This window comes from Gallus gallus, chromosome 19 (genome assembly GCF_016699485.2).
Source record: "Gallus gallus isolate bGalGal1 chromosome 19, bGalGal1.mat.broiler.GRCg7b, whole genome shotgun sequence".
NCBI classification, from domain to species: domain Eukaryota; kingdom Metazoa; phylum Chordata; class Aves; order Galliformes; family Phasianidae; genus Gallus; species Gallus gallus.
Genome location: NC_052550.1, coordinates 6,475,648 through 6,484,306, shown reverse-complemented (window position 1 = coordinate 6,484,306; position 8,659 = coordinate 6,475,648). Strand labels below are relative to the sequence as shown.

Genomic DNA, 8,659 nt, shown 5'->3' with positions numbered 1-8,659 from the left:
GGGCGGAGCCGGCCGTGCTCCGAGCGCGGCGGAGCGGGGGTCCCTCGGCCGCACCGCGCCGGGATGGCCGCTGCCCGCCGCCTCCTCCTCCCCTCAGCGCCGCCCGGGCTGCTCCGCCGCCGCTCCGCTCCGCGCTGCCCGCAGCCAGCGGCCCCCGCCCGCCCCTCTCGCGAGACTTCGCCGCCCTCCTCCTCGGGAGGGGCGAGGAGACGGGAGGAGCGGCGGGAGGGGGCCGGGGCGGGGCCGGGCTGCGCTGGCGCGGAGGGGTGAGGGGGGACGCCCTGAGGGGACGCCGAGGCCTCGCGTCCCTCGTGCCGAGGTGGAGGGGCGGGGTGGGGGGCTGCACGCAGGCCTTGTGTCCGTCGTGCTGAGGGGGAGGATCGCGGGGCTTGGGAGGGAGAATGGGTCACGGCTGGATGGGGGTCAGTGGGAACGGGGAGGCGTTTGGGGTCCTGGGGGAGAAGGGAGTTGGGGGGCCGGGACTGTGGGGCCTGGGCGCGGGTGAGGAGATAAAGAGTGAGGGCAGCGGAGGGGTGGGGCAGTGGGTCAGACCCGTCGGCTGCTCGGTGTCACCCTGCTGCCAGCCGCAGCCCCAGGAGGTGGAGGTGGAGGTGGGGGTGGCTGTCAGCTCGCTTTGGCCGTTGTGCAACTGTTGGCCAACCCTTTGAGTGGATGCACTCCGAGCTGCCTGCCCTGGGCCTGAGCACGGCTGGTTTATGGACAGAAAGGGGGTTAAAGGCGCACGCAGCCCCCCAAGCTGCCCTTTCAGCTTTGAACTTGCTCGGTTGTGGATCCTTGGTGTGCTTTGGGTCTCTCTATCTATGAGCTAGAGATAGCAGTTGGCTCCGTGCGGGGATTAATTACCCCGTCTTGTAGTCGTGTATTTGTTTATTTGTTTTTACTATAGATTACAGCTGGAGGAATTCTAAACAACCCGAGCCTCCTTGTCGTGGTGTTTAAGTGCATTGTGCTCCTGTCTGAGCAGAGGAAATCGCTGAGGTCAGTCTCCCTTGTGTTTATAGCTGCTTTCCCTTTCAGAACTATAGGGGCAAAGAATCATCCAAATAACAGTTTTTACTGACATCCTGACAATGAATTAATAGAAACAATGGCATGAGACACGCAGCTTGTAAAAGACCTGCTTCTAGGTGTCGCTTTCACCCTTAAATTCAGGGCTATGTACCAAAGTAAGTGTTCTCAGGTACCCCACAAACATTTGGGGTGTCCCAGGAATGAAATAATATGATTTTGTAAACCCAGTATTGCTGATGCTGCTACAGTCGAGCAAAACAAGCTTCCCTCCCGTTGTCCTACAGAGGTATTTTGTACCGTCAGAAGGCTGTATTTATAAGTGGGAGATGGTGCTGGAGCCCATTTATCCAACCTTCACTTCTACCTCTAAATGAGCAGACGGTTCTACTGGGGATTCTTTAACCTGGGGTAAGGAGACGTGAGGAATGCTGAGAACAGAGGGTGACTGTAACAGTTGTGGACCACATCTTGTGTTATACAAACGTGTCACGCCGTGGTCTGATACTTTGCCTTCTCAAATCCCACGAGGAAAAGCAAGACAAATGTGGCTCGCTTCAAACATATGTTGTTGTAAGTATTGGGGAAGGCAAACTAAAGATTTATCTGATTATCTCAACCTTGAAGTTGGCAGCGATGACAGGAAACTTGGTTTTATTCATCTGCCAAAGATATTTGTAGCGTATCGTTTGACAAGTTAAAAGGCATTTTTGGAATGGCACAAAAATAAAGCTGTCCACTTCCTGAAACTGGAGTTTCTGTCTTTTGGGAAATACTATGGGTTTGGAGATGTGCTTCTGGGGAAAGGAAACCTAACTGTTTATGTTTTCAACAACAGTATTTAATACGAATCTATTCAGCATCGTCTGTGAAGTTGCTTTTGTCTTGGATTTGTTAAATTAGTGGGCATTGTTTGGTTTCTGCAGGCTAAGTGGAACAGCAAGGAGTGATCTGCCCATGGAGCCATAAAGTGGAATTAAGGATCAAGTTCTTCTGAATCTTGGTCTTGTACTTCTTCCTACAGCCAAGGTGCCTTTAAAGCTCACGAATTATGAGGGTGAAAGCTTGGGTTCGTTAGTGAGGTACACAGAGCTACCCTGACAGAGAGTTTGGGCCTCAGCTCCCTTTATTACATGCATAAAAAAAAGATAATGATATCTCTAGGTAAAAAGCCTTGGAGTGTAGTGGTAGCTGCTGGAAAAAAAATGTGGGTAATGCTTCACTATTAACTGCCAAGTCGTTTATTTAACACAATAGATATGGGTTTGATAAGCGCTCGGTGACTGCTTCACAAGTAAACAGTATCATCTGTGTCCCACCAGTATGGAGAGGGTCCACTGACATGGTTAAGGAGCAGGCCTATAAAGATGGCAGTGTTTGTTGTTGCCAGCTGAACTAGGCATGTTTAACAGGGCTTCCTAGGCCCTACCCATCAGGCATGCTCTTACTGCCTTGTCAGCCAATCGCAGTGGGCATCTAGGATGTTATGTCAACTTAGCTCAGTTTGCAAACTTACTGATGCAAATTTAGCTTTTCTTTTAAGGAACTGAACCAGCTTATGTATGCCTGCATCTTGGATCTGCACCAGTGTATCCATCAGGTAGCTGTATGCATGGCTAGCACCATCTGAAGGAGGTGCTAGGACATCAGTAAATAGAAATTACAAATTGCACGGCGGTTCAGCTGACAGGCAGAACTGGTTTCAGTGCATTGTTGCAGTGTGCTGCTGCAGACCTGGTCTGGGGGCAGACCTGGACAGCATTCCAGTGCAGACAGGACCTGTAAAGTGTGCATCAGCACTGCATGATATCGTAGGAGAGGAAGTAGCGAACAATACCGTGTCCAACGGAAGCTGTGGCAAGAATTTATCCGAGGCTCATTGTAATTACTCAAGCTGGGAATTTGGCCAGTGCACTGGGGTTAACACCCCTACTTCTTTAGGAGCGTCATAGTTTATTTTTTTAATGACTTTAAGTGATGAGAAGCTTGGCTGTCTGTCTCAGCAGAACAGCACTGCCTCTTGCAGTATAAACTTCTTACAACACAAAGGAGCTGCTCCAGAACTAACTCGGAGTGGTGGAGCCTGGCTCAGTAATCACTGCTAAATAAATACTCTCAGTAGATAAGAAAGATAAGAGTGTGATTAGGGCAGTTTCAGCTGCTGTAATCACAGTCGTACCTTCCTTAGCCTTCAGTCCCCACGCTCCACTCTGACCTTTTTTAAGCGAGCAAATGTAAATTTCAGAATAAATCATGGAATCCGAGCCAGTGAAATTTGGTTATTAATTATAATTGCAGTTATGAATCACAGTTGTCTCTGCTTCTATTCTAGGCTATTTGCCATCGTATAAGCAGAATGTGATTTACCCAAATATATATATTTTTTATCATTTCACGAAACTCTTATGATTCTATTATGCACTGATTTAGAAACCAGCTTTCACCTTGTTCTCTGCTTGTAAAGATAAGCAGTTGTGTCTTTTAGCACATAGATAGTTGTGAAATGCACAAGCGAGGAACTGTTTTATTTGCTCATCAAACGTGCCATCATTCCAGGAGTAGCTTAGACCATTATCATGGGTTAGAAGGTTATACAGGAAAAACACGTTCTAGAGAAAGGCTGGTCAAAATAGAGGAGATAGCCTTAGAAAAGCAGATCATAACAACCTGTATCACTCAGTATGTGTCAGGCAGAGTCCTGACAGTTTGTCATAATGACAGAAATGAAGCAATACCAACACTGTTACATAACCACGTTTGTATTATAAGAAAACAATAACACTTCACTGCGCTCTTACCTTTTATCAGAGAAATAAGATTGTTCTTTGCTGTCTGCTCGTGGTTGTCCCATGATTCAGGAGAGCAGTGCTGTCCATGAAGAAAAGGGGAAAGAGACACGAGAGGAGGAAGTAGTTACCGAGGTCACGTGGGGAAGCAGTGTCAGAGGCATGAGCAGAATCTCAGCCTTCTGACTGTCCCACTCTGCCCTCAGGGCAACCAGACAGAAGTGCAAGAGTGGCTTGCCCTGTGACTCAACTGCTCTTCCTTCCTCAGCAGCTGGCATGCTGGGCAATTACAAATAAGTGCCAGTGTGCCACTTGCATCTGTGTCGGGTTCCCAAGGGACTCTAGGCAGGCATGTCTTCTGCTGGAGAAGGCTGGATGGAAGGATCTCTGCAATGCATTTCTTTGGGAGCATTTTTAGAACTTGGAAAGATTCTCTTTTTGCCAGATGTGTGTTACTTTCCTCTGATTTCTTTCATAACTTGTGTAACCTGGGGACACCCAGGGTTTTTTACCCTCCTCTGCAATGGACTAACAACAAACTTGTGACATATGTGCCAAATGAACTTATAATGATATGAGATAATGCTTGGGGGGATCCTGTAAGCTTCTCCTTGAGGGGAGTGCTGATGAGCTTTGTGGCCTTGCACAGGTTTGCCTTGTGGCTCAGAATGGGATCGGGGCCATTGATCTGGGCTGATGCTAAAACTGGGAGACAGTTCTTCTGGAAGTTCATTCTGTAGCAAGAGGGTGCTGGTGGTGTCTGAGTCCTCCTACCAGATACAGGGTGAGGCCTTGCATCTTCATCTGAGCAGCACCTCCAGTTTTGATGTCCTCATGCTTCTCTGTATCCAACACCTGCGTTCTGTTTAGGTGGCTGTCAGCAATTGTCCTGTTGTGATACACTAATGCTGGGATGCACTTCCAGAATACCAGTTCAGCCTTGGCCTTGAGGAATAAGTGATGGAAGGAAACAGCACAGGAGGAGGCTCTGTCTTGGTTCTGGTCTTTGGATGGATGGATAAGGAGAGGTCTGTGGCACAGAGGGGTGAAAGGTGACTAAGAGTGTGAAACTTGCAAAAAACTCATTATAATCATGCAATCTTCAGGTGGTTTTCTTTCTCTGGAAGAAGCCACCTCGTGTCAGTTGGCCTGCTGGCAGTTGTTGCTCACCCGGATAGAAGTATTAAACAGTTATTTCTCTGCTTAGAAAGTTTAATACAACGTCATAGCAGTGAGGCTACAACACTACATATTGTTTTCTTCTTTCATAGTTTTGTGTCCATGCTCACAAAGCTCTCGTGAACAAGCTCTGTTGAATTTTGCTGTGGCTCTTTGAGGTGTTGCTGGTCTAGTCCTGCTCCACGGCTTGCTTCCCCATAGCAGAGCCAGCAGAAAGGTTTACTCTGTGATTGGTCCAGGGCAGCATCCCCCAGAAGAGCAGCTTGCTGGAGGTGATGATTTAAACCACTGAGCATGTTTCCTAGGAGGACTCTTACTTTCCTAATTAGCATGCCTGCTTTTCCAGTGAGCTGCAGTGAATGGCTTCCCCATTGACCCAGTGGATCCCAGTCTTGCATTTTACAAGCAAAACGACATGATGTTGTAAATGTACTCCTTGGAACTGATTCTCCTCATAACCTGTAAAACTGTTGTGAAAATATGGCCCTGTCCCTCAGCAGTTCTGCAGTCACCTCTCTGAGACGCTGTGTTTCACTCTTGAATCAAATTTTAGACCAGAAAAAGGGTTAGGCTGCATGCAGATTAACAGATCTGTTGCTTGTATCTCTGGCTACTGCAGCATGACTCACCCATCAGCGCCTGTCAGCAGCTGTGTGACCTCATTGGAAGCTTCAACATCTCCTGTGTGAAGGTAGCTCGTAATCCAGAGTAGGAATCCTGGGTAGGTGGAGAGACCGTGGTGATACACACAGCAGGAGTGTTCTCTGTAGAAATCAGATGTGCCCTCAGCCAGGAATCACCGTAAAAATCCTTGCATATTTCTGAAGATCCTTAAATGCTGAGGCTGCCTTTCCCTTGCCTCTACTAAAAAGCACCTGTAGCTTTTCAAGACAGTGATTGGCATCACTGCTGACAGGAAAATGTGAAAGTAGATAGGTCAGGGAGGAGAAGCTCCTTTATTTGCAAGGGCAAGGAAGAGCTGATGGCTCCTCTTTATTTGCCACATCTTCTATTGACGTGATGTACTGACACAGGAACAACAGGGCTGCTGGCATGCTGTTTGAGGGAGACAGGTTTAAAAACAGCAAGAGGATCTATAATAAAAGGAAAGGATGAGTGAATTAACTTGTGGTACCTTACACGTGTAGCTTAGAGAAGTAGTGTGATGGTGAAACAAAAAGTGGGAGGCAGCACTTTAGGCATCAGATGGTTGTCTTCAGCTGCTGCTTGCTGGCTGAACACAAAGCTTGTGCTCCTTGTCTCTGCCTCCTGCCAGGGGCTGTTACACAGTTCCTCAGACAGGGGTAGAGCTGGCATTGACTGAATGTGGTTATGCAGAGCTGCTGCAGACCAGCTCTGTTACCTAGCAAGTCTATTCTCTTGCACTTTGCCTCAGGTGGATGGTAGTATTGCTTCTGCATTCCGTAAATTTCTTTCTTCTGCCCGGGAATGTGGATTCTCTTGGTGAATATTCTGTTCCAAGAGAATTTGTTTCACGTTTCGGTGCTTCTTTAAGGAAGGTGTAGGTGGTCTTACAGTTGAGGCACGCATGGGAGGAGGAACTAGGCAGCATTTTGTGTCTCTTCGTCCAGGATTCCCTGCCACCAGGGTCAGCCAGGTCCTGCAGCTGTCTGCCTGGCTGCTGTGTGATTCCAGCATGCAATAAGCTCGTGTGTCTGCCTGCTTTCTGGAACCAAGATGTGCAATAGATGCAGAGCACAGCTAGTCCTGGAAATGAGTCTCTGCGGCTCTCTGCATGGAGGCCGAGGTCTGGGTGATGTTTTGAGACTGAGCTTGCCTTCGCTGGGTGATCTGATGGGTGTGAAGGGCAAGAGATGGAGGGCCCATAGCAGTGCTGTCTGTGCTGCAGTCACCTGCGGGTGTGATGGTTTAACTGTTCATTTTTTTTTTGCCAGTATTTGAAGTTTCATTGCTTGATTTACATCTGAGTAAATTTCTTTAGTATCTTGGAAGACTTTTCTTTCCAGTATGAAAGCTTACCTCGGGTTCCGATGGCATCCTGCTCTTACCTCCAGCTCAGCCCTCACCACTGCTCTCCGCTTTTGACATGGAACGGGCAGACACCATTTGTGACCGTGCGAATATCCTGAGTCACACACTACCAGCTGGCTTTTGTGCTGCAGTTTTCCCTTCTCCCTTTACGACTGCACTCCCTAGAGGAGACCTGAACAATTGCACTCGTCAGCAGAAGCGCATGGTGTGCCGTGCCTGGATGGCACCATTGGTGGACGACCTCTGGCTGTGTCTGTGGGGTGAGTGGTCTGTGGTTTGTTGCTGTGTGTCTGCTGCTTCCATTCCAGAGAGCAGAACGGGTGAAGGGGTACTTCAAGTGCATTTCCATTGTATTTACTACTAAAATATCTGCAGTATGGAGATGGCAATGTGAAGTCTTCATTAAATAATTATTGGGAAGGAGTGATGACACCAGTGGTACTGTAGAAGATAGGTAGATAGATAAATTGTGTTCAAATGAATGAACTAAAGGCATCTCTGAGGCTTCTAGTGAAGCCCTCACTGAGCTTTTTGATCCAGCAGGTCTTGGCATACAGTTGCTGGACACACCTGAGTCTGCTGCAGTTCCGTTCTGACCAAACAACAATATATTAAACGCCATTATTCTGTCTATGCTATTTCTATGTATTCACAAAAAACAAGTTGATTTCTTACTAAACTACTTCTAATGTACACTGCATAAAATGTTATTAGTAAATGGCCAGCTGATTTCAGAAGGCTATAACATACACAAACCATTAACGTTTGTCCAAGACCAGATGGGTTAAAGCAGCTCATCCTGCAAGGCAGAGTTGTCAGTGAAATCAATCAAGTCTTTGTTTGGAAGCATTTGGGACAGCCCATACTGTGGTGGTCCTGCAATGGAGGAGAGATGTGGGCTGTGCTGACTCAGAAGACAGGTGCTTGTTGCATCCATTGGGGAAGGAGCAGTGCACCTTAGGAGCAGCATGTGGGTTTTGGTGGGAGAAGTCTTGCAGAGCCTCTAGAAGAAAGTCAGGGAGGGAAAAAGAAGACATAAGGTGGACTTGGAGCTGAGGACATCCTGGTTCCTCTTACTGTGTGGGAAGCTTGTGCCAGGCAGGATAGTGCTGTTAATGTGACTGTTTGAAGAGAGTTGGGAAGGCATGAGCCGTAGGTAGAGATAGCAGCAGTCCTGAGAGGAGTTTTCGGGGGGGGACGACTGACAGCTGTTTAAAAACTCACATAGATGTTTACTCACTTGCTCCTGCTTGACGTGCCTGACTCATCCATCCCTGTCTGAACATACCAGTTCCCATTTTTTCTCTTCTCTCCTTTTGTTAACCTCATCTTTCCTATTCTTCAAGCTTCCTTTTGTAGCTGGGTTTCATTCTGTTAGATCCAGTTGATTTGGCTTCTGCTCTGCCTGGGCTTTGCACCTGCTACAGCCCCAGCAAACTTGGCAGCAACCCTTCGGCTCTGCAGAGAAAACAACTGTCTAGACCAGGAACCTTCTGCCTGATGCCCTGGATGGACCCCAGGCACTAATCTGCATCCACAACGGCGCGTTGTTGTGTGAGTGGTTCCTCTCTGCTCTCCCTTCTGCCTCTGCAGAATCACATGTGCTGATTTCTCAGCAGGTGCTGGCCTAATGCGTATTGATCTCCTGCACA

At 48.0% G+C, this 8,659-nt stretch overlaps 2 protein-coding genes across 30 annotated transcripts in view; one reads left to right on the top strand and one right to left on the bottom strand.

Moving 5' to 3' along the window:
* Nucleotides 1–4,092, bottom strand: part of TAOK1 (TAO kinase 1) — a 60,982-nt gene extending 56,890 nt beyond the window's left edge. The window contains exon 1 of the mRNA XM_040650429.2: nucleotides 3,828–4,092. The gene's annotated coding sequence lies outside the window, so the exon portion shown is untranslated. The remainder of the gene's footprint in view (nucleotides 1–3,827) is intronic.
* The window catches only part of NUFIP2 (NUFIP2, FMR1 interacting protein 2), a 33,533-nt gene continuing 24,890 nt past the window's right edge, over nucleotides 17–8,659 (top strand). For 7 of the 29 annotated variants that reach the window (XM_046902661.1, XM_046902642.1, XM_046902652.1 and 4 more), the window contains exons 1-4: nucleotides 236–319; nucleotides 908–1,440; nucleotides 1,956–2,058; nucleotides 2,573–8,561. The gene's annotated coding sequence lies outside the window, so the exon portion shown is untranslated. Of the gene's footprint in view, nucleotides 320–907; nucleotides 1,441–1,955; nucleotides 2,059–2,572; nucleotides 8,562–8,659 lie in introns of all 29 variants that reach the window. The other 22 variants (XM_046902641.1, XM_040650434.2, XM_046902653.1 and 19 more) reach the window with 22 other exon arrangements.